Genomic DNA, 24,930 nt, shown 5'->3' with positions numbered 1-24,930 from the left:
TGAGTTTGAAGACATTTCTTTGCATGGCTTTTGACAAAAGGGAGCTTTTTCAGTTTACCCACTTAGGCGTGTCAATAAAACACCCTAAACCCAAGCAGTGCCCTAACAGTATGGTTGGATGTGTGATCCAATCTCCAGCCTTTATAAAGGACATAATGACAAGGGGATCTCTGCACTTGAGCTGCAATACAGTCCAGGAGAGTGGCTGGGATAAAAGGTACTAGTGGGAAGCTCAACATCTCTCTCATGAGAAGTCAAGGTAAAACAGGGAATTTTTCATTGGTTCCTCTTCAAATTGGGTGCAATAACTGGATTGACTGGACCAAGGAAAGAAAGACAGGGTCTCCAACCTCTAGCTGAGAGCTTTAATCAGAGTGCAAAGGGTCCTTTCTCGGATTTTTTTTGTTTATTTATATCTCTTACATGTAATTTCCAGTATACAATTACACTAAGTGGTGATTATTTTTTTTGTTTGCTTCTTTAATAGCATTTACCTCTGGGTTGTTTTGTTACCATTTTTCATGGCTGAAAATTGGTTTTGAAGTTTTCTCTTTCCTCTGATAGCATTACAAAAATTTAAGTGCTTTTATTATGGTATTTGTCTTTATTTTAGAAGAGAAACTGTAATAGCAACATTTGACCAAATGACTCGCTTCTCAAAGTTTCAATATGCAGCCAGGCCCATAGCTAGCCTGTGTAGAGGAAAATATGCAATGATGAATATTTTAAATCTGAGTAGTGTGAAGGCATGGCAAAGCCAAGGGTATGAAGGGGATGTGGTGTCTGATTCTTGGATGCATAAACTGCTTTAGACATTTTCTTGCTAACAAATTTAAATTTTTTATAACTAACTGAAGGGAAACTTTCTTGTATCCTGGAGAATGAACCCACTGGCTTTTACCTGATGTACTTCTCTGTCATTAACTGATCAAAGGACTCACTCTCTGGAGCCTCATCAGGAGAAAGCCAGTATACTAAACCTCTGGAAATCATCTCTGCAGTGCAAAAAAAGCAGCAGTCCAATGGATTGTGGGACATGGCAGATCTTGAAAGCAAAGCACATCAAGGAAGGAAGGAGTTCCATAACTTCAAGGGTATTTTGGCTGTTATTTTTAGAGTTGTTTGACTGACAGATCACTATGCAGCAGTGATGTGTATGGGGAGAGCTGGTGAAATAGTGCTGGAGATGGTTATAGTCTGATGTAACTCCAGTGTGATGACAATTCCCTGGCTCTTCATGGCGTTTTATCCCTGACATGCAATGTTCTACTTGTCAGCCTTCTTTTGTTTTCCATGGCTTGTTTCTCCTTGCTTTCCACACCATGCAACAGCGAGCAAATGGAAAGGATCCTTTCATGAGTTAATGAATGCCTTTTGTGGTTTTACATATTCCACTTTGGGTACAGGAGAATGCATGGTATGGCTGATCCTATGGCTGGCAAAATGGGTACCTGCAAATAAAAGGGCACCTAATTTAAAATAAAGTGAGACCCTGTTCCTTCCCACTGCAAGAACGAAACAGTCTCTCAGCATGGGACTTCTTTGCCTTGGGTGGATCTCTGGTGTAGAAATCCCCTCTTTTCTTACTCCCATTTTTCAGATCAAGCTCGACACACTTAGAAAAGGCAAAACATGACCAAAGGAAGATCTCAACAAAGAAATGCACCTTTTGCTATGCAAGCTCTGCTGATTTCATCAGGCTTTCACCAGACAGTCATTTGGCCTGCTGGATAAAAGTAAAATATCTTAAACAGTTTTGTTCCAAGAACTTTTTATGGCTGCTTCAAGATTGAGCCCCAATCCTTGTTTTGATGTCTTAGGGAATACTGAGAACTTTTGCTGTCATTGTGCGAAAGGTCAAATTTTATCCCCTGTGACAACACAGCTGCATTCAGGGAAAACTTCTGTTGTTATTGCATTAAATTGGTCATTTTATGCTCTCCAGAAGGTCCATCTCTTTTCAAGGGTTTAAATCCAAGAGGAAATCCCACTAAGTTCAAATAACATTACAGTATAGAAAGAATAAATATATATACACACCCTATATAGACCTGACAAACAGTAAATATAAAAATCATATATATTATGAGAGTCTTGAACAAAGGAATTTTAAGAGGAAGAAAAAGCATATTATATACTCCATAACAATTAAATTAAATTATTATAAAAGAATGATGACTGACTTGCTTTTAATTAAAATAACACCTGTTGGATTAAGTTTCAAAGAAGTGATCAAAGAAAATACTGAGCAAAAAACAAGGCACAGAGTAAGTGTTTAGTAGATCAAAACACTTAAAATGTTTCAGAGAAGTATGAGATGTAAAAAGGAAAAAAACATAGGGGATTATGTTGGGATTATACTGAAACTTGACTAAAGAAGCAACACTCCTGAACAAATAACATTACATTAAACTAATTAGAGTTTAGAATATGAAATTGTTAAAGTTTGCTATCTCAGCTGTTTCTTTAAACTGGAAAAGGGATTAATCCATATTGTAAAAATAGTTAGTGGTTCAGAGGGCAGAAGCTATAAAATACTGCTGAAGTTTGGAGAAACAACAACAAAATCCACAAGAAAGTGCAATCTGCAGTCCAAGTCCTTGGAAACCTTCGGCATGTGAAGAGCTCTTTTTGCAAGTCCATTTACAAGACTTGGGAGCACTACTGGTATCAGCAAGGTGTACGTGGGTGCTTTGGGATGTGCCCAAAATCCAGGATGTTTTGTCTGCAGTTGAAGACTGAGTAGTTTAACTGAAGTTAAAAACGTCCCAGGCAACAGATTTATTTTCAACTGGAGGGTATTCTTCCCCACTGCTGTTGTCCTAGAGACAGTCCTCTGTTTTTATTCTTTCAAATTTCCTCTGAAGATTTCTGCACTGTAAACTTTCTTACTTAGTAAAGATGTCCAGTGTTCAGTTCTGATGGCTTTCAAGCCCCATTTAAATCAATAGGCATTGTGAATGCCAGAAATTCATAAGAGGACTCCAGCACACTGAAACTTGTGGAGGATGTTATGGCTGACTGCTGGCTCCTCTTGCTGGTGAAAGATGCTGAGGCAGGCAGCCAGCCAGCTGCTCTCCCCAGGAGGGAGTTAGTCCCTGGATCTCAGTTTGGGAACGGCTGTCTTAAATAATTTTGTTCAAATATAGTGCCTTTTATGTTCTTTCCAATTCTCTGTCCCTCTTGCAATTACCATTTCACATGGGAAGCATGTAGCCTTTCTTCTTGTTTCTCTCCTTTTACTGAGATGGGCTGTTGGTGTTTTACTCCCAGTGTATCACATACTTAAGCACATATATACATGTATGTGTCCTATGGCAGAGTGAGGTAACAAGAAGTGAATTTGATCCTAAGCTTCTAGAGTTTGTACAGCAAATATGAAGCAAGACTGTGCTGCATATCCACAGACTCAAGCTATGCTCATTTATAATGTTTGAATCAGCTTTCAGCCATCAAAATGTGTTTTACATGTTTCGGGGTTTTTTATAAGCATACTACATGAGACATTGTGTAGATGATCAGTATATTGTACTATCTGATGGACAAAAGCATTTTTGACACAGTGTAAGTGGTAATTATCTCTTTCCTAAGTAATTTTTTTAGCTGGCTGATGCAGGTTTTCGATATTCTGTTTATCACAGTTTAAGGGCTGATTTGAAAATCACAGCACTGCACTACAAGCACTGTGCTCCAGCAAACAGATGGCAGAGAACCATCAGCTGTAATCTGTGAGTAAACAAAGACAAGTGAAGTTTGGTATAGAGTTTTGAAGATGAGATGTAATTGTCTTATAGAATTTTAAGAATGCTGTGAAATAATCTTATCCTGCATGTACAGCAAAGAACAAGCTCTATTTGATCTGGCATGATACCATTTTTTTCCTGTATTACTGAAACTTCCAGCTTCAGTGCAGTAGGAAAATCATAATGTCTGATCAACAGTTAGGAAAATGGGAACAAATGTGTTGCATGTGTGTGTTTTTTCCTTTGTGAAATACACAGGGCCACTGAATGACAAACAGACTCCGTGAAGTTGTTTACCAAGGAGAAGAAACAAATAAAGCACAAAGCCACCAGGCTCTTCACAAAACCTAGAGAATACTACTGTTTTGGAGAGCTATAGAGAGCATTTGCTTCTAAAATAGAAAGGACTATGTGATTATGTTGTCTTTTCTAAACATAGACAAGAGGTGAAGAGATCACACAATATTTGTTTTTCCACCGGATGGTTTATTTGAATGTGTTTAGGGTGGCTGGGGGGCGAGGGGGGATTCTCCTCCACTGACAACACTTAGTATGAGAAGAAATTGCAGAGGAGTGCTCAACACTTAGAGGTCAGGAAGGTGAAAGCACGCCAAAAGCTTTGCTAGGAGGCTCAAACATTTTTGTGGTTTCATCTGTTTACCTTAGCAATGATAGAAGATTTAGACAATTACCCAGCAGTCTCAACACTGTCTTGTTGGGCAGCACTGCATCTCCTCTCCAGTAATGTCACTGGGAGCCTGATATTTTGAGGATTTTCATTCAAGTGTTGTTATAATCAGGTCTGATATAATTAGGAGTTAAAGAATGGTGGCTGAAATGATCCAGTTAGAAGAGATTAACTGGAGCTTGCGGGGAGAAGAGAGAAATTGTGATGCCTTCATTAGGGCTTGGTCTAGGTCTGCATATTTTCTGTTGCTGCTGATGTATTGCAGCTAAGAAATGCATGCATTTTTGAAGGTTTGCTGAATGTTTCAAGGAAATTGGTAAGAAACTTTCCCCTTTTGGGCTGCACACTGGCATTGGAGTGCTATAGCACAAATCCTTGATTCTCACATAGTAAAGAGTTAGTTATTTTGGTGCCTCAAAGGAAACCACACTTTTCAGTCTCTCAGTTTGTCAGTGTGAAGCAAAGGTGTCCATAGGGCCTCTTTGTCATTGCCAACTGTTTCACTTTATGGCACTTTTAATTCAGTTACACCTTCCTTTTGTTCCCTTTCTATTTGTTTTTTATGTCTTCTTTTCCTTTTCATCCCTCTCTTTATTACTTCCTCAGAGTGTACTTTTCTCTTCAAGTTTTCTGTTTTCTAGTTGTTTTTTTTTTTTTCTTGTTGGTGCAGCAGCAGTAGCTATTCAGTTGTTTTTAGAAGAGCCATCACTTCTGTTTGTCTTGGTCTTCTCTTTTTTGTCTGTAGGAGGTAAACAGAAGAGGGAAACCAATTGAAAAGTGAAGTATCTCTGCTGAGATGGAAACCTTGGGTTAGACAATATACCTGTGTTATAATGAGCTGGGGCTAGGACACAAGCCAAAAAAGTGTGGAGCATGAAGTGCACAAGGACAACCTGAATACACTGATTTCACAAAACAGCGGTGCAGAAATCTTGCTGGAACAAGCTTTCTCTTAGTTTTTGCAGCATTTCCAAATTTGCCTTGGCTAGTAATAAGTCTTCCACCATGTCTGTCTCTACTATTAAGTGAGGTATTTCTAAAGTGAAAAAATAGCCCCATGCCTACAGTAGCAGGGAGAGGATAGGAACAGGGAGACATGCAGTGGAAGAAGCTCTGCACTGGAGATGGTTTGCCTTCTCCTCTGTGTATCTGGCCCAAAATATTGGAGCAATATTCTGCAAATTAAATATTCTGAGTTAAAGGGAGATAGACTAGCTTCTGTACATTCTGTGAATGTAGCATTAATACACCAACCCACCTGAGAAGTGAGGGAGTACATTAACCTGAGTGTGAGAAACTGAAATTATATGAGGTTATGGTAAAGTGTGTCTGCATGAGCAGTGAGTGTGGCCCAGTGGATTTGTCACGTGAAACAGCTGGTGCTCAGGCCAAGGTGTTGGCACTGGCTGTGGCCTCACCTGGTGCATGGGACACCTGCTGCCCCACGGTGCATTAGGTGCACTCTCAGGATGCATTTTTGGCGTACTGCTTGCAGTCTGTGCACCGAGGTTGCTCCACGTCTGCTTCAAAGTGCACTCCTGATGCACAGGAAAATGCTGATGTAGTCACACCTCGAACATTCCCATTTTAAATTTGCCTTTTCCCCATTATAACATGTCTTATAATGGACTAAACTGTGGTCATAAACTTCTAATGTGATACCCTGAACTGCCGATCCGATATTTCCTTTAATCAAACACAGCAAAGAGGGAAGCAGTAACAACACAGAGGTTGGAAGGCCTGGGCTGTAAGGCAGCACGGGGTGGCACTGCCTGTGGGATGGAGCACAAGTCACAGAATACCTACACTGGGGCTGTGCTGCTGCCTACGCTCAGTCATAAATTATTGCTGCCGCTACAAACACTATGCAACCTATCGGCGATTCATCTTTCAATCGTCTGTTCCCACGCTGTCCGTTTTATCTCGGTTGCTAATTTAATCCTGGCAGTAAATTGCTCCGCTCCTCTTCAATCTCCCCGCCCCGCCAGGCAAGCACGGGGCATCGGCCGGGCGTGCGGGGGACGCGTGAGGGGACGCGGTGCTGCTGCTCGCGGGGCTGGTGGCTGCTGGGCCGGGCGAGCCCGGTGGGGATTAGATGGGCCGGGGGAACCTGTCGGTGATTGATTGAAGGGCCAGGGGAACCTGCCCGTGCCGCCCCGGCCCGGCAGTGACCGGGGAGCGGCGGCCGCGGGGGGCGGGAGGAGGAGGAGGAGGAGGAGGAGGAGGAGGCGGCGGCGAATCCTCGGCCGGCTGTGCGAGCACTAGTGGGAGCTGGAGAGGGCGAGAGGAGGGGAGGAAGCCCCAAACCACCCCGATCCCGAGCAGAGCGGCTGCGAGCCGGGCGGCAGGGGGGTGTGCGCGGCGGCAGCCCCGCTGGGAGAGGAGAGGAGAGCAGAGGAGGCAGCCCCGCGGAGCCTCGGCGGGCGGTGAGGAGGTAAGGAGCGGAGCCGGGCGGGGAGTTGGTGCTGCGGCGCGGAGATGCTGCGGCAGGGCGGGAGGGCACCTGCGCGGCCGGGGAGACCCGAGGGTGCTTAGGGGGCCCGGGGGTGCTGCGAGCCCCGCTGGCCGCCAGTGTGCCCCCGCCTCGGCGGGGCAGCGCCCCGAGCGCGCCCGGCGCCTTGCAGCCGCAGCCCAGCGCTCCGATAGCCGCGGCCGCCCGGCCCCTGTCTGTCCTGCCTCTGTCCCGCCCGTGCGAGGCTCGGAGCGCTCGCCGCGGGCTGCCCCGAGCTTGCCCCGCGGTGAGCAGCTGCGCTGAAGCGAGTGGCCCGGCCGGGAGCCGGAGGGGACAGGGCTCTCGGAGCTGCTCTCTTCGGGCACACGCTGAGCCTTGAGAGGATCTCACACAGGCTGGCGATCTGCGGTGCTCCCGGCATGAACTTTTAAATCAAAATGCTGATTTCTCGAGGTACATCTTCTCGTGTAACTAAAGCCGAATGAATCCCTGGGAAGCGGGAATCTCTCTCGCAGCAGCACGGTATTGTTAACTCACGGACTTTGTCGCTTGTGATGGACTGACGTGAACTCTGATTTGCCGGTCAGATTATAGCAGTCGATGTATTCGGTGATGTTGTTCAGAATCATTGCCTTAGACCACTTGATTTAGGAATCTGGTGAATGTAAATTGCAGAAAGTTCGCTGTTCAGGAGTCTCCTGTAGATAAAACCAGAGGTCTGTCTAAGCGTCCTGGTTCTGACGGTGCAAAAAGCAGTGCCTCAGGGGCAGTAAAAATAAGGTAGGCGTGTAAGGATAATTCTCCAGAAGACTCTCTCAGCATGTAATGATTTGCAGCTTGGATGCTTTCTAAGGGAGACCTGGTGTCATTATAGCACTCACTGATTTTTCCTTTCCATGAACTGGCTCTGAGTGCCCCTTGACCCTGTGTAAACTTTTAGAAACATGCTGTGGCAAGGAATTTCATAGCTTTGACTTTTCACTGTGTTAAACCCCATAGCATTTCATTCTGAACCTTTGCTTGACAGTACCTCTGTCTTAACATAGAGTTAGTGCAGAATTGGTCCCTATTCCTCTCTGTCCCATTCATTCTTTTATAAACTTTCAGTGTTTTCTGTATTGTCTCCTATTCAGGCCAAAATGCTCTTGTCTTCTTTGCTAAAGTTTACTGTAAGAGGAGGTAAATAGAGACATAATTATTTTCAGAGAATAGATAGTTTTGAATGACAGGCATGATAAAGTTAGGGTGTTACAAGCTAGTCTCTGGGAATAACTCATGGAAGCAGTGTACATTATTGTGACAGAATGGCTACCGTGTGATTGTCTACAGACGACAAAATCTTCTCTGTCTGATGACTAGCATGGCTTACAGCACCAGTTATTCCTCCTCTCTTTTACTGGCAGAGGTTGCATGTGCAGGGAGTGGGTTTCTTTCAGAGGTTTTTAAAAGCAAGCAAAACCCAGCCCAGCATTTTATTATTAGAGTAATATGATGAATTCATAATGTGTTTGTAAGATGATTCTCTGGTTCTTGTGTTGAAATTTTGCATTGTTAGGAAAAAGTTTTGCAGTTATTTCAAAGTAAGAAAGCCATTGCAGTAAATACAACCTAAGGACCTTGATTCTCTTCCCACAGCCTACTGCCCTTCTTGGCTTCAGCTGAGCTGCCCTTGATTGACACTTATGCAATCAGGGAAAAAAAAACCCCTCAGGCCTTTGGGATAGTTGTATGTGTACTTATCTGTGTATGTAATCCTGACTTATAGCAGTCCTTCCTGTGGATCAGTATACTCAATGCTCTGGCTTGAAGTTAGCACTTAAATACATGCTTAATTTTAAGGCTACAAGGGGGTCCATTTTAATTGGTGCACTTGTGTAATTAAAATGATGCATGTGCTGGGGTCTTTGCTGCAGTGACACTGGAGCACTCATCTCTTGGCAGAATTGAGCCCTCAAGTTTTGAAACTCCCTTTAAGAGAGCTGTGATTGGTGATGATGCAAACTGACAGATTCACAAAAGCTGTTGCCAGTGTCCAGTCTCTCTTATTTGCCTGTTTCTGTCATTCTTCCCTGTGTATTGTTTCCTGCAAAACAAGATCTTCAATAAGTAAGACACAACATCTGTCACCAGGTGTAATGAAACAATGAGAGGGAGTCTGATGCCCAGGTGGGAAGTGATGTGTTACTTCTCCCAAGAAATAAAATTAACTTTTTTTTTTTTTAGAAAAATGTTTATGAGCTGCTCTGTGTCTTAACCGCTGTTTGCTTCATGCTGGCTGCAAAGCACTTGTCCAGGCTGTAAATCCTGTGGGGAAGGGGCTGCTTTGCTTTGTCTTACAAATGTGATACTTGATGCAGTGTGCTGGGAGAGTGCAGGGCTGCCTCTGGGTCCAGTCTGCACTGCTGCTAACAACAGCCATTGTAAACCTTCAGACAGAATATGGGCCAAGCCAGAAAAGTCTCTAAAAACTTGTGACAGGTATTTTCTACCAACCTTAGGGTGATTGCAAGGATAGGATAGTGTGTAAACCAACATGGTTGTCTCGGTTGTCACTACTCTAACCGAAAAAGCTGGTGAGGATTTATAGATGTATTAGTATTTGACTCATAAGTGCCAAAACGTGCTGATCTTTATGCTATAAATACTGCAAATATAGAACAGAAACAAATTAAGAAGTTCTAGTGATGCCCCATAAAACAAACTATAAAATCTTATATAAAATCTTAGGCTTATTACCATTCAGATTTTTCTTCCTTTCCAGAAGATATGAACTATTTTAAAATAATCTCAAACAAACTGAGAATCTTGCTGCTGATAGGCAAAATTTGGAGGAAACTGATTTGAAAACAGTTTGGTCTAAAGTTCACATGGGTCATACTGTTTTTTTCACTAGTGCATGTTTCAGAGTGGGCTTGCTCCTGCTGAGCTCTTTGGTCTTGCTGTTCTGCATTTGGTTGAGGTAGCAAAAACATAACAAGGGTTATAGGATAGGTTTTGAAACAGTCGTGAAATTGTAATGTTCTGATGATATCTGTGAATTGTATTGGAGTTTATATCAACAACCTTGTTCTTTTGAGTGCCTTAAAGGAGAAAAGATTTATCTATTGTAGCATCTGTAAGGGCTGGATTCTTTCATAATAAGGAAATGATTTTGAGGTAACTAAAATACCTTATAATGTAGTGTTTGATTACATTATACCAGATTTTTCATGCATCACATTACCAAGTTTACTTTTCTCTGCTTAAAATGTCAACACCTCATCAAGCTGTAAAAAAAATATTCCTATGTGATCAATTATTCTTTATGATCAGCTCACGCCACAGTGTGCACGCACACCCAGGTGTGAGTGCCTGCAGAGTGTGCACAGAGAAGAGTGTGGTTCTGTGTCTCTGGTTATATAGGCAGTGTTTTAACTGCTGTCATGCACACACCAAAACCCTCTGGAAAAGGAACCCTTCTCCTTTGGTGATGTGTCTCAAGGCTGGGGAACCCAGTTTGTCACTGCTTTCTCTCCACAGGATCTCTCATGGGGGCTCTGTGCTCAGCCCAGCTGCCTGCTTTTCTGCTGCTTGTCAGAGTGAATATCTCTTAGGCCTGCAAGCCTGTGTCAGATTTGGTTATAATTGGCCAATAGACTCAAAACTTATTAGAGAGGGTCTGGCAGACGTGTTTATCCACAGATAAGCAAGTCCAAACATTGCCTTGGGAAAGTAGGCTGAAGGAGCTGTTGTCCGCTGGAGTTGGGATGTAAAGCAAGTCCTCGTCTGGTGGTACAACAGCCAGCAGGGAGGCATTTGCATGGAAAGTCACAATCAAAATTCTGAGCCTTATCTAACTGGTATTTGGAGTCCTCTGTGGCAGCTTGCAGGACTGCAGATACAGGTCCAAAGATTTTGCAGAGTTTGAGGGAACGGGCACAAACTCTTGAATGTAATGAAGACACTGGAGCAGCAATGTGAGCATGGGGAGAGCAGCAGGGAGCATAGGTTCACCCTTTACGTGTTCCGGGAAGCATTTCCAGTGCTGGATGAACTGTAGTGTGCAGGGATCTGCATGGCACTGGTCTCAGGAAGTTTCTTCCACTGAAACTGACTGTGTTACACATTAAAATTAATTCAGTGTAGAAGTCAAAATGTATTGCTGCAAACCTCTACACTGTGAGGCCATTAAGCCAAAGCGTGCAGTTTCACAGACCAGGATGCATAAAGACACATATTTGAAATGTTCATTCTTTAAAGCTACCACTTATTTCCTTGACACAAAAATAACTGTTGCTGTTTTGCTGAAACAAAAGGAAATATTCTTTGGTGTTCAGGAATATTTCACATCTAAAGCCTAAAATACAAAATGGATTGTATATAAGACATATTTTTCAAGTAGCCACTTAAAAGTTTTTAGAAGGTTAAGTTATTCAAGACCTATTCCCTGAAGCTACAAACGTATTTGTTCATGCATAACTTCACTAAGGAATACTTACATGAATAAAATTATGCACTTACAGGTTTGTAAAATGAAGACTGTAATTAGCTCTAGGTTAATTCCCCTGCTTCCTAATTAAAAACACACAGGTCAATTAAGGATCAAACGAGACATTACCTTTGTGATTATCTTCCTTGGCAGAAATAGCTGTTCTGATAAATATTGCAATTTCACTGTAATCTGACCTTTTGTCCAATTTGCTTTCCTTTATCCTTACCAATTTTGGCCAAGGAAAAAGAATTGTATTTAAAACAGACCATGAAAAGATAAAACACTGAAGCACATAGTTTGGGCACATGTGTCTTTTAGGGGAAAAAACTGGTGGGTGAAAGATACATTTATGAGCTGGATTTGGCTAGTTTGTTTGTTTGTCTCTTCTAAGTACACAAACACAGCTTTATTTGTAACTAGATAGTTAAAGAGAGTTTTCTTCCTGTGTCTGGCAATTTGTCTCTTTCCCAGTAAAGTGATGATGGGATGACATGTAGAGGTGTGCATTTAGAGTACAGGTCAGGGGCTACACCCATATGTAATGAGAAATCTTTGCTAGTCAGATTTGCTTCAGAGCCCGCTGAGTGTAGGCTCTGTATGTGTGTGAGAAGATTTGGACAAGGCAAAAAAATACTTGTTCCAGTGCCAGATGTATTGCAAAGTCAGGACAGTGTAATGGAGATAAGGTTAATTAGCTATTTGCATTTGCTACTGAAGTTGGATGAATAGGTTTTTTTCCCTAACAGGGAATTTCTCTTCAGGCATAACTATCTGGTAGTTTGTTAAAATGAGTAGAGCAAGACTTTTGTAGCCTGCAGAAATACAATTAAGTGTGTGCAAGCATCATAGACTTTTTATTCATAGGCAAGTCTTGTAGGGTCTTGTCCTACCAGGGAATCGAAGTGGAGAAACCCTTCAAGCCGAGGAGGGTCGTGCTGCTTCAAGGACATGCCATAGGCTGGGTCTGTGTCTCTGTATCTCCCTTTCTGTCCTGTGGGGTGCCATCCCAGGTACCCCTTTCTACATCTGTTTTCAGACCCTGGGTCAAGAATGAGGTCGAGCCCAAGCTGCTGCTGCTGATGGACAGGATAAAACTAAAGTTACTCAGGAGATTTTGTCTTTCATTGTTAAAAATATTGATGCAAATTGTCTTTTTTCTTTATTCACAAGCATTCTTGGGTAGTCATTCAGGGCTACTGTGATCAGCACCTTGCAGCTATGATGGACAGGCAACTTTGAATTTGTGTTGTGCTTAGGGTTTAAAATACTGGTATAATTTCTGTCTGGAGGGTGGTAAGAAGTGCATTGATTCAAGATTGCCTCTGATTTCTGCATTCAAACTACTGTCCGTTTATCTTGGTGGTTTTTCTGGAACACCCATCACTGTCACATGAAGTGAATTTAGGTTAGGAAACATTCATAGAATTATTAACGTTGGAAAAGACCTTTAAGAACATGAAGTCCAGTGGTCAGCAGGGCACCAGCACCATGCTCACCACTAAACCATGTCCTCAGGTGCTGTATCCACGTTTTTTGAACACTTCCAGGTACAATGACTTTATAATTTCCCTGGGTAGTCTGTTCCAATACTTGACAGCTCTTTCTATGAAAAAGATTTTTGGATATCCAATCAAAACCATCTCTGGGGCAACTTGAGACTATTTGCTCTCATCCTGTCATTTGTTACCTGGGAGAAGAGACTGATCCCCACCTGGCTACAGCCTCTTTCCAGGGAGTTGTAGAGAGTGATAAGGTGTCCCTTGAGCCTCTTTTTCTCCAGGCTGAACACCCCCATCTACCTCAGCTGCTCCTCATCAGGGCTGTGCTCCAGGCCCTTCCCCAGCTCCATTCCCTTCTCTGGACTCACTCCAGCATCTCCATGTCCTTCCTGAATTGAGGGGCCCAGAATGGAACAAAACACTTGAAATGCAGCCTCACCAGTGCTGAGTACAGGGGGACAATCCCTGCCCTGGTCCTGCTGGCCACACTATTGCTGATCCAGCCCAGGATGCCATTGGCCTTCTTGGCCACCTGGGCACACTCTGGCTCATGTTCAGCCACTGTTGACCAACACCACCAGGTCCTTTTCTGCCCCTGCCTGCAGCACTTCGTGGGGTGGTTGTGAGCCAAGGGCAGGACTTGGTGCTCGGTTTTGTTGATGGGCTGAGGGCAATTGTATGAGATTCAATCCAGTCTGTCCAGATCCCTCTGCAGAGCCTTCTTACCTTCCAGTAGATCTACACTCCCACCCAACTTCATGCTGTCCACATGCAGAAATCAATAAACTCAAAATTAACTCAATTAAACACGAAAAAAATGAAGATAACCTTTATAAGTTTTTAATTCAGAAATCCATTGACAGGGAGTAATCAAGCTTCTCTATAACTGAATTATGGCATTTCTTAGGACTGCTTCATTTTGAAAGAACTTTGCTCTCCTGACAAGAACCAACGTGATCTGAATGACATACATGCCTGTGTTTTGAATGTGTGGAATTTTCTTATGACTTGCTGTTTTCAAGGTTTTACAGAAAAAAAATCTTAAAATTAGTCCTTTGAGTCAAACAAAACCTCAAAAACAAAGCAACACAAAGAATAGTTTCATGTCCTCTGGGTTGTAAACTTTATTTGTATTTTTTAAGGCTTCAGTCATGAGCTGTTTGATTTTTGTGTGTTCAAAATGCCATACTTTTTACTGAACTTGGAACTTAATTTATGCATAAATGTTTTTCTAATTTATGCATAAATCTTTCTGCAAAAGAGTAGATTTCTACAGTTTGTGCATAACTAAATTATTCTGATTCACCTTAGCAGTTCAGACAACGTGACTTGGAATGGTGCAAAGAAATGAGAGCCTGTCAAAAGGGTTTGATCTATTTTTATACTGTCCTTCTGCTCTCAAATGCTGCACATATATTTGAAATTATTAATCCCAATGCCATATTTTTCTTTAGCAGCATTTCAGCTGTTTAGATGAACCATCCTTGGCATTTCTTTTCCCTTACTGCAAATTTGATAAAAACTAAAACGGTATGACTCTGCTTCTGTAGATGGATATGTTCTCAAAGGTTTAATCACTGATGCTAAATCCTTTTAGAAGTTGGTGGGGCCTTTGCATACAGGCAGGAGTTGTCTTACAGGTGTTTAAAGGCCTTTTGAAATGCTTGGTAGGGATTTTTTTATACTAGTCATACTGAAATACTGGGCTTGACTCAAGGTGAAAAGTGAACTGTAAATAGTGTGATTGGCCAAAAGCAGTACTGTGAAGGACATGCTAACCATCTGAAAGCTGAGCTAAGCTTTTAGAAGTGTTTTGCCATAAAATTAAGGACCTAAATGTGTAGTTGCCTTGGGAATTGTTGGAGCATTTGAGGAGCTGCTGTGCCTAACTTCTCTTGGTATCTGTGTTGCTGAAAGATAGGGTCCTCAGCCCTCTCAGCAGGTGGTGGAATGTGCCTGGTCTGCATTAGTGCAAAGGCACCTGCCTTGTTTTGTCTCCTGCCCAGCTGTGAGGTGATATAACCTCACTCCCTGTCCTCGAGCAAAGTGAGGCAATCCTCCTGTGAAGTGTGGATTAGCCTAGCTGGATTGCACAGCAGTGAACAACTGAAGATGCTATCTGCCCCAGAAATTAATTCCTTTTCTCTGTGACTCCAGAAAAAGCTATACAAATGGTGCCTAAGAGATGTCAAAAGCTAGAGATGGAGAGGTTTTGATTTTATTTCTTTTTTCTCTGTGTGTGTGTGCAACTAATAGCCTAAAGAATACTTTTTTGTTTAAAACAGAAAGTAGCGGAAGGCAGTACACACGAGGTTAGAGAAGATCCAAACACAGTAATACCAACAGAGGTCCTGCAAAGTTGCTAATTTGATTTTGTTTTTGTGAATAGGCTGATAGCAGTGGTATAACATGCAGGGCTCAGCAGGTTATGTGTAGATATTCTGGTGCTAGGTGCTGAGATCCCTAATGGACTGATGACATGTAAACTTCAGGAGCCTGAAACAAATCCTTAAAGTTGTCTGAAGGTACAGCCAAAGGTGAGTGCTGCCAGTCTAACCCTGGGGAGAGAAAGCATGGGAAAGGTCAGGACCTTTTCTGCTTCTGCTGCTCACTTTGGCCAAGGACAGAAGGGACAGGTTACTTCAGGCAGCAGCTGTCTGTGTGCTCTACTAATGGCTAGAGATAAAAGTGAACACTGGAAATTATTATAATAAAATCCTTGAAGGATGTGTACAGCAATTCCTGTGTTCATTCCTGCTGACATTGCTCTGATGTTGCTTTTTTGCTTTCCAACATATGTCATTCCAGTTACCTGTTCTCTGTAGGTGTAAGAATTGGACTAAGCTGTGGCTTTTCTTCTTGTGGGGACTGGAAATTATCACAGAAGAACTGCAAGTGACTTCAAACTACACCTTAAACTACATGCAGTCTGTAAGCTGTGTCATCAGATAAGGAGACGTGATGAGCAATGAATAATAAATACATGTCAGGAGTGGAGAAAGATTTTGCACAGAACAACTTTTTCTGAATCTTATCACCCCTTCCATATTTTCCCTGAGGTGTCTAAGGTGAAGCAGCAATCCACAGGGGCAGTATTTTTGAAAGGCCCTGTATCTTAGAGGTGTAATTAAGGGGGTTTTTATCCCACCAGAAGGTACTGCCAAGAGTCTTGTGTGGACAGATCCATATGCTGCTCCTTGCTGAATGAGGAAGGAAACTATGTGATGGTGGCAGTGCTGTTGGGCTTGTGGGGAATGAGGGAACAGTTCTGGGCTGCAACACAAGGAACACATGTGTGAAGTTACTAATCTCAGGGATTTGCTGTTTTGGTTTTCTTCCTAGAGCCCACATGCAGCCTTTGGCTATGGGTACTGCAGTTTCCAGCAATGACCTGTTGCACAGGAAGGTGAGGATGATATCAGAGACTTTCTCAGTGTGCTGGTGTAGTCAGCACTTTTACATTATTCCTAAATCCTGGGAGCCAGTTTCAAATGAACCAAATCAGTGACTGCAAAGTTAGGATGTCTTTGCCTTTACTTTTACTTTTTTTATGGTCCTCAAGCATGGATAAAAGTACAGCTTTGGCAGAATTTGGACACCTCCCCCCTTCCCTTCTCCTTTAAAAGCAGGAAAACAAGTTAGGTATAGAAAGCTAAATGTCTATGCAGCTGTAAAACAAGGATGAGTTTAAGCTCTTGAAAACCCTCTACGTTTTGTTAATCTGTGCAGGCCAAGATTTAGATTTGTAAAGAGATCGACAGCTGGCTTTGCAGTTAAAACTGGTACTAAGGTCCTCTGTTAAGACTGTTCCTTCTCTAGTTATCTGACTTCTGTAATGTCAGGAGAATCCAGTACAGCTGACAGGATAAAATCAAAGGATTTTATTGCTATGGATGTGGAGGGCTTGTAATTTGGGGGCTGCAAGGAAGTTTTGCTAAGTGCAGTTGTGTGCTACAGTATCAACTGTTGTATGCACTTTTAATATAGAGGTGCCCACATTTAAATGCAGTAATTTCTTGGTGATGGTTCTTTAGTAAAACTCTTAGAGAAAATACATTTGCAAGTGAGATTTCAAAAAAAAAATTTACATATCAAGGTTGAATATTCCAGTGTGACTTGTTACATCAGCACTGCAAGAGAGAAATTATATTATTTAAATTGAAAGAAATAATAAAACCCCAAATATTTATTGCAAAAAAACTTTTAAAAATTATTCCGTTGAAGAATAATAGGACTATATTGTTAAAGATGGGTCAAATGAGAACTCTGAGTAGTGAGAAAATAAATGGGCTGGCTATTTAATGAATGAAATAATTAATTGATGGAAGCTGTTATACTATTTTGGTAAGAAATGGAAATGTTATCTCCATTTAAGTGACTTTATCTCCCTCTCTTCCTGTATTATTTCAGTTCTCTCCCAGGTGCTAACCTCTTTCATACATCCCGCTAGTTCCCTCTCTCAATAATACTCCTTCCTGAACAAAAGCAGCCAATTTCTGTGCTTGTTTTCAAATAAGCCAGTCTCAAAATTTTCAGCTGAATTTAGGTTTTAGAATATACTCCTTTGTGTACTTTGAAGACTTTTGTTGAGCATTACCTTAGTAGCAATGTTCATGGCACTTGATGATAATAATTTCCCTTCAGATGATACATGCCTGTTTATAGCAGCTCTTTTCCACATTCATTAATCAAGAAAGGTTATCAACACAGTGATAAATATAACTTTGATTTTTGCTTAAATGTACCATATACAAATAATACAATCCTGTTCAGCAGTGAACACATGACAGATATGCTTTAGAGTGCATAAAAATACTAGGAGTCTATGTCAAACAATAGAACTCTTCTATTCTAAATTCTTCTTCTAGGCAATCTTGTTGAAATTGTCTTGTACACTCTTGTTTTTGCAGTGTTGTGGCTTGCTGACTTCTGTCCTTGCTGGTCTTGACTGAATTAGGTTATCATTGTGGGGAAATCCTCCTAATTCCTGCTGTGCAGGGCATGCTCAAAACCAGTCCTGGCACAGAAGAAGTTAGCTGGAATCTATTTTCTGTCTTCTAGCATGGTAGAACTCACAGTGGGATTCACTTGTGCCCATTGTTTGAGGCCAAAGAAATTATGTGTAAAAATAATATGTTCTGCACCTTTCTGAGAGCTCGAGAAGCCTCATTTGATTGTAGCAGTCTTTTGGTAGCTGGAGACTGAGATAATCCCCTGTGGCAGAGATAACAGTCATGTGTGCTTTATCTCAATAATTTTTCTTTTCTAATCAAGATTTTGAGGCACCTGCACTTCCTTTGGATTTGCTTTTGAAAGTTTTGCTTGGACTGGATCCCCAATTGCACCTCTGGATGCTATTTACAGAGGTTTTCCAATTAAATGTAGATCCTGTGACACTGCATTTTGCTGACCAGCTGGCATTTGCAAAGCCTGTGAATTGCATCCATGTAAACTGTCTTTATTCTTTGAGCCACAACATTTCATAAGTGATGTTACTATAGTAGATATAAACCATTATGGAGGTGGTTTCCATGGGTGTTATTCTCTGCCTCATCTTTGAAGTTGCATTGTTTGTTTTTCATAGAAGTCCAGCTGATACTTTAATTGTCCAGCAAACAGTGGACAACAGTGAGAATGTAAATCATGTCAAGCTCTGTGCTTTGAGAGTTTCGCAAATTCCTGTCTGCCTTGAGTATCATGTTTTGTTTTGTTAGGTTTTTTTAAAAAAAATTTCCAAGCTCTTACTTTTTCTGCATGTCTAAAAAGATTTAAAATTTCTTTTAGCATCTGGTCATTACATTCCCTTGAGGAAGGTTTGCTCTTAAAATAGCACTTCTTGAAACCATTGTGTGCTTTCTGTAGGTGGTCGTCAGCATATGCTGGGGACAGATGACTGACTGACTAACAAAATTGATATGTTTATTATTTATCAAATGTATATTTTTTTTCCACTCAGATCTTTTTTCAAAGAAAGCTTGGCATTTCTTGGTCTTTGTGCAGCCTAGGTAACTTAAGATCTGTATAAGTCAGCTTAACTTAAAGTTATTTTTTTGGGTTACTTGATTTTTGTTGCCAGAGGCATCAGTGCTAAGGAGCTCCCCAAAGGGATTCCAGTTCAAATAACTAGCTGACAATTGTTACAATTTCTGTTTTCACTCTCTTGGTGTATTTATGATCCTCACTGGGAAGCTGAGGGATTCATGCTGAGCTGAGAATTCATAGCCATCAAGTGAGAGTGGCAGGTTAGTAAATGCATCCCTTGGATGGAGTAGACTAGCAACTCCCATGTGCAGTCCTGCCAGTTTTACAGGTAAGTCTAGGGAATCATGGAATTCAAGCAGAGAGATTTTCTGTCCTTCCACACTTGTGCTATCTCCAGCATGATGCTTACTGTGTCAGTTGATTATCATCTGGCTATGATATGGAGAGTGTTTCCTTAAAAAAGAAAAAAAACCTACAGAGAGCTTTACCAGGCAACACTTTATCCTACCTATCAGATGTGTCTGTGTAAATGTAGAATGTCTCTTTTCTTGTCAGAATTTAATTTTGACTTTGGGAGCTCTTACCCCAAAGCCTGTGGGGTGCTGCTTTTTTACTGTTTCTCAGAGAAGGTGGACTTGGAGGTGACAGACACTGGGATAAATGGATAAATTGAGGCTTTTCACACCAAATATATAAGAGAACTCCCTGTTTGGTTGATCTTCAGCAAAACTTGTTTATTCAGGTTTAAGATCTAGCCCTTAAATCAGAAGGTTGCCCTTGTGCTCAGGAACAGGCAGAAGGGGTACTTGATGTGATGGAGTTGCAGACATTACGCTCATGAGTTATAAGGAAAGAATTGCAATAGATGATAGGAAAGGTCTGAAAAGAAAGGAACAGCTGATTTTGTTCAGTTCAAAATGACCCTGCCAAAAGAGGCAAATGATATCACAAGCTGGAAGGTCATTTTTGCTTTGTAGACTTTTAAAATATGTTTTTATCCAAAAAACACACTGAGAAACTTGAATGATGATGAATAAACTACTTTAAACTCATGGGAAGCAAGCATCCATAGCTATTCAGAAATATTCAAAACCGCTGACGGGAAGGAGGTCTAGCTTTAAATTAATGGATATGATCAAATGCCTCACTTGTAGTCAGGTATGTGTGATGGTGCATTTTCCAGTGTCCTATTCTGCTTGACCAAAGAGTCTGGAAGTACAGAAATTACAAAAGCTGACTTGGTTATTTTACTGACATTGAGAGTATGCAGAATCATTTCCCTTGTTACTTTTTGTTAATCAGGTTTTTCCAGCTACAGTTCTTATATCATCAGCTATGGAGATCAATCACAACAGAATCAACAGTGTAAGAAAAACTAGTTGGCTGGTTTTTTGGGGTTTTTTTATGATATGAAAATTATTGTAACTGTGGATAGTTCCCCATTTTAAAACAAAACAAAATTTAGAGTCTGAATAATTCTAGACACCCTTCCTGTTTATGACCCAGAAATTCTTGGAGTGCATCCTCGTGCCTTCTAACACTTTCCCACAGGTGGATAAGAGATTCTGGATAAAAATATTTCTGGATAAAAAAGTTTTTTTTTTATTATTCCACAGATGGACAATTTTGTTTTCAGAAAATTAGCTTCTTCTAATGCTTTTTCCCCCTGTGTCCTGGGATATGTGAAGCTCTCCCTCCCCCATCTTTGTCTGCCCTCATTGAGAATATGAGGAGGAAATGTGGGGGACAAGCTTGTGCTTTTAAAGAATACCCATTAACTTCAGGCCCTTTTTTCCATTCCATGTAGCAGTTACTGGTTTTGCATGCACAAATTATTTTTATTAGGTGTTTTGGTTACTTAAAGACATTGTTTTGAAACATTAATGTCATCTTTTATTCCATCTGGTATGTAGTCAACCATTGATCTCTTATGAATCCAATTATTCAGCCCTTAGGATTCTTTTCGTTCTTACTCTGAAAATTCTCCAATTTTTTTTTGTGCTTCTGTAGTGTCAGGTGTTAGGTTGGTGCTGCTCAGTGGTTGTCAGACTTTCTGACTGTGTTCCAGTATTTAAGAGTGTAGGCTGTGTACAGGTAGAGCTCACCTGGGAAGATGCTTTTGTCCTCTCCACGGAATTCCGTTTAGCTGTATTGAAATAGCTACTGATTTTTAGCTGCAAAACCCTAGCAGTTTGTGGATTACAGTTAATGAAAGTACAATTTTCACTCATCAGTTATAAAATTATTTTTATTTTCACTGGTTATACTGCAGTTCTGAAATTTATTAGCTGTGAAACTGACATTTACTTTAGACCATAATGCTATTACCTTTTATGCATGATTTTAAGTTCAATATTGACTGAATTCCTCTCTTTTCTCCTATATGAGATGGTTTAGGATAAGTCAAAACAGTCTGAAAGCAAGGAAATAAATTAGCTATGTAAACCAGAGCAATTCCATTAGCAATTTTTATTTCATTTTGATAAACTGCTTTCCCACTGCATTCACCAAACACCAAGTGCAGTAACCTATTCAAGTTCCTTTTTGTTGTTCTTTTATTTTGTTGTGGTGTGCTTTATACCACCCCCTCCATATTGCCACATCACAGTTGTGACTGGTCACTGTAAGTTAATGTTAGTCTATGCATGAAAGAGCTCAGCTGCTGTCTCATATCTCTGCAATTTTTCTGTGAGCAAGGTGTGTTTGCAAGGAGCAGATTCAGGTGGTACCTTTCTGTGTGTGTAGTTTAATGCCTGCTAAATACATCACAGATGACACAATTTTACTCCATTTCACAGAGCAGAAGTTGGATTTAATTTAGCTGTATCCATGTCACTGATGGTTTCTGGAATGCAAGAAGTGTTTTGGCCTCTTGCTGGGGCTCAGGGTTGGTGCAGACAGGGATGCTCACTCAGCCTGGGGTGGTGAGTGCCCAGGCTGCCAAGCAGGCAACAGTCCTTGTGCACCTCCAAAATCCCTGGGAAGGTCTGGCAGCAAGAGACAAAGCATACAACCATTACTTACAGCTGTATGGCAAGTGTATCCCATATAGGAAAAGCAGTTTTGTTGTGTAATTTCAGACATGCTGCCTTGCAGGGTTACCTTCTACTTGGTAACAGCCTTTTTGTACAGGGCTCTTGCCTCGTAGATTCTAAACCTTCAAAAAAGATGGTTCATCTCGTGGACTAGCTGTTAAAAGAGGGTTCTTGTGGATGTGAAAGTGTATCTCAGACAACTTGAGCGTAGTCAGAGCTAATTGTATTCAAATGCTGGCTTTGTTCCCTTTCAGTGGACTCCAGCTGTTCCAGTGGATGCTGTTTTTTATCATTGTGCTGCACTACAGAGTGCAAGTGTTGAGACTACAGATGCTTTTATCTTGTATAAGTTTTCAAAGACTTTCCCTGTTGGCAGTTTACACTGCTCAACCTATTCTCTTTTATGCTTTCTATATATAATACACATGGCAGCCACTAGCTAGAGAATCACATGCAGCAGCTGGTTACACTCTGTATTTCTTTCAAGATCTTGCGCGAAACTTCAAAGTTTACATCAACTTACAGGAAAAATAACGCCCGAGTATCAAAGGGAGAAATGAGCAGAGTACTCAATAAATGTTGGTGCTGGTCTGAGTGCTTCCATGTTGCCTTGAACACAGCCCAGTTATTTCTTCAGAACACGCACTGATATTTACATTGCCTTTCTCTAATTTTACTATTTTTCAGAGTTCAATTATGAACTGCCTTTAATCTACTGAAAGAAACTAAGATGTTTTTATGATGTCATTGGGCTCTCATTAGTCAAACTTGCTTGTTTTTTAATAGGACCATAATTTCATTTGGCAAGCCAAAACTTTATCTTACTACCCCTTTACATTTCTCTCTGTTTGCAAAGCCCAGGAAAGTCTTTGTCTGAACATTATGTTTCAAAGCAAAACAAGAAACCTGGAAGAAAAATAGTTCATCTCCCACTTGCCAAGTTGATAGGAATGGCTGAACACTGTGTGTGTAATGTTTCTGAGGAGCCCTTGGCTCGCTCAGCATTGCAAGCCCCCCACAAGACCAGAGCAGCCAGGTGAAAGCAGCCACAGGCTCAGCAGTGAGGGTGAGTGAGTCACACTCCTGGGTGGTTTGTGAACACTGCTGAGGAGTATTTGGATAAAATAAAAACGACATCTTCTGGTTTAAGAGCTACAGAGGAGAGCAACTTTGGAAATAATTATGATGATTTATGAGCTATTAGTTAATGCGGTTCACCCATGAATTTGGGAATTAGCACTCCTCTGAAGTCTAAAGAAATTAAATGAGTTGTAATTTACTTGAAGACAGGTTACTAAATATAATAATTTAGCTAGGAGCTAAGACTCTCACACCTTAACTGCCAGTAAACTCCTTTATTATTGTCTTTCTTACTAGGTTTTCTAGTAGCCTGTTCTGACAGGGTAAACTGCATCTGGGTCTGACCATTTGATTTTCTCCTTTCTGTGCCATGCATTGGTTATGAACTCCAGTTAATTTTAATTCCCTAGCACTGCTCCCTCATCAGTGGTAGGAAATAGACCCTCCTGAAAACAGTTATGTTTGTCCTGTCCTAATATTAAAGTGTTTTCAGACAGAGCAATGAATACATGTAAGTCCCGGGTCCTTTTCTTTGAGGTATCAAAATAATAATAGGGCTTGTAGGTGAATATATATAGGAGATAAATTACACCTTTTAAAAAAGAAATATTTATTTGATCTCTATAAGAGTGCAGCTTCTCTTTATTTTGCTGTTATTATTGTTGATGATGATGATGATTATGATGATTATGATGATGGTGGTTTGAGATGCAGAGGTTAAAATATGGCTTTTTTAAGCGTTATGGACCCCAACATCAAAATAAGCTTTTGAGATGAATTTCTTCTTCTCTTGAGGAATCCTACTTAGAAGCTGACTGCTCCAGCCAAAGCTACCCAGGGGAGGGAGCTCCCTGTGCTCTGGGCTGCTGTCTGAGCCTTTCTGGCAGCAGATCAGTGAGACTTCCTGAGTCACTTTCCAGTTCTCTGCCTTTTCATCTCTTACACAATTGCTTTTGTAGGGGTAGCAACTTTCGTCTTCTGAAGGCTCAATGCCTGCTCTGTTTCCCATGTGTGGAAGGTGTTTTCTGGTGTTTTTCTGTGGAGTTGTTTTTGTGGACATTGGTTTTGATTTCCAACCTGGCCACCCTCACAAACTGCTTCATACACCGGGGCTTGATGTGCAGAAATGCTGCTTTTTCCTATCTGCTGCTTGTGCCTTCCTTCCTCTACTGTAACATGCTGTGGGACAATAATCAAATGCCCTCTTAGGCTTTCTTTGCTGAGGTATGTTAGCCAGGACAGGCAAGGCCAGTGCCACATGTTTTTCCTTGTTTGCTTCTTGGAGGATGTAGCTGCAGTCAGGAGGAGATTTGTAGTGACATTTAGCTGTGGACCTGAGGACTACCTGAGGAGATTTGTAGTGACATTTAGCTGTGGACAAACCCCAGCTGGCAGCTCAGCCACACACAGCCACTAACTCACTGCCCCCACTAGAGTGGGAGAGTGGAAGGGTAAAAGTGAGAAAAAACAGCTTGAGGTAAAGGCAATTACCACATAAAGGAAAAGCTGCACTGCTAAGCAAGGAATTTCTGCACAATGTCCTATGGGCAGGAAGGTGTTCTGCCATCTCCAGGAATGCAGGGCTTCATCACATAAAACATGAAGAACAATTGCCATCACTCCAAACATCCCCTTTTTCTTCTTCCCCCACGTTTTACTGCTCACCATGGTGCTGTATGGTATGTAATATCCCTTGGGTCAGCTGGAGTCAACTATCCCAGCTGTGTCCCTTCCCAGCCTTGGCTGTAGCATCAGACTGCTCTCTGGTGGGGCACTGTGGGGAGCAGAAAAGGCCTTGACACCAGTAAGCTCTGCTCAGCAATACTGAAAGCATCTCCATTTTATCAACAGTGTTTTCACCACAAATCCAACTCACAGCATCATATGAGGGGCTATTAACTCTGTCACTGCCAAAACCAGTATGTGTTTTCTCATCAGCAGGGTAGGAATATGAATTGGGCAGGTGGTGGGCTAGTGCAG

At 41.5% G+C, this 24,930-nt stretch overlaps 1 protein-coding gene across 1 annotated transcript in view; it reads left to right on the top strand.

Annotated features, from left to right (window-relative positions):
* The first annotated feature begins 6,682 nt into the window (after positions 1-6,682).
* BMPR1B (bone morphogenetic protein receptor type 1B) overlaps positions 6,683-24,930 on the top strand; it is a 227,242-nt gene continuing 208,994 nt past the window's right edge. The window contains exon 1 of the mRNA XM_085057976.1: positions 6,683-6,865. The gene's annotated coding sequence lies outside the window, so the exon portion shown is untranslated. The remainder of the gene's footprint in view (positions 6,866-24,930) is intronic.

Source organism: Lichenostomus cassidix, chromosome 4, assembly GCF_008360975.1.
Source record: "Lichenostomus cassidix isolate B80296 chromosome 4, HeHo_3.0, whole genome shotgun sequence".
In the NCBI taxonomy this organism is placed as follows: Eukaryota; Metazoa; Chordata; class Aves; order Passeriformes; family Meliphagidae; genus Lichenostomus; species Lichenostomus cassidix.
Note: the sequence above shows the minus strand (reverse complement) of the source record. Positions and strands in the feature narration are given on the sequence as shown.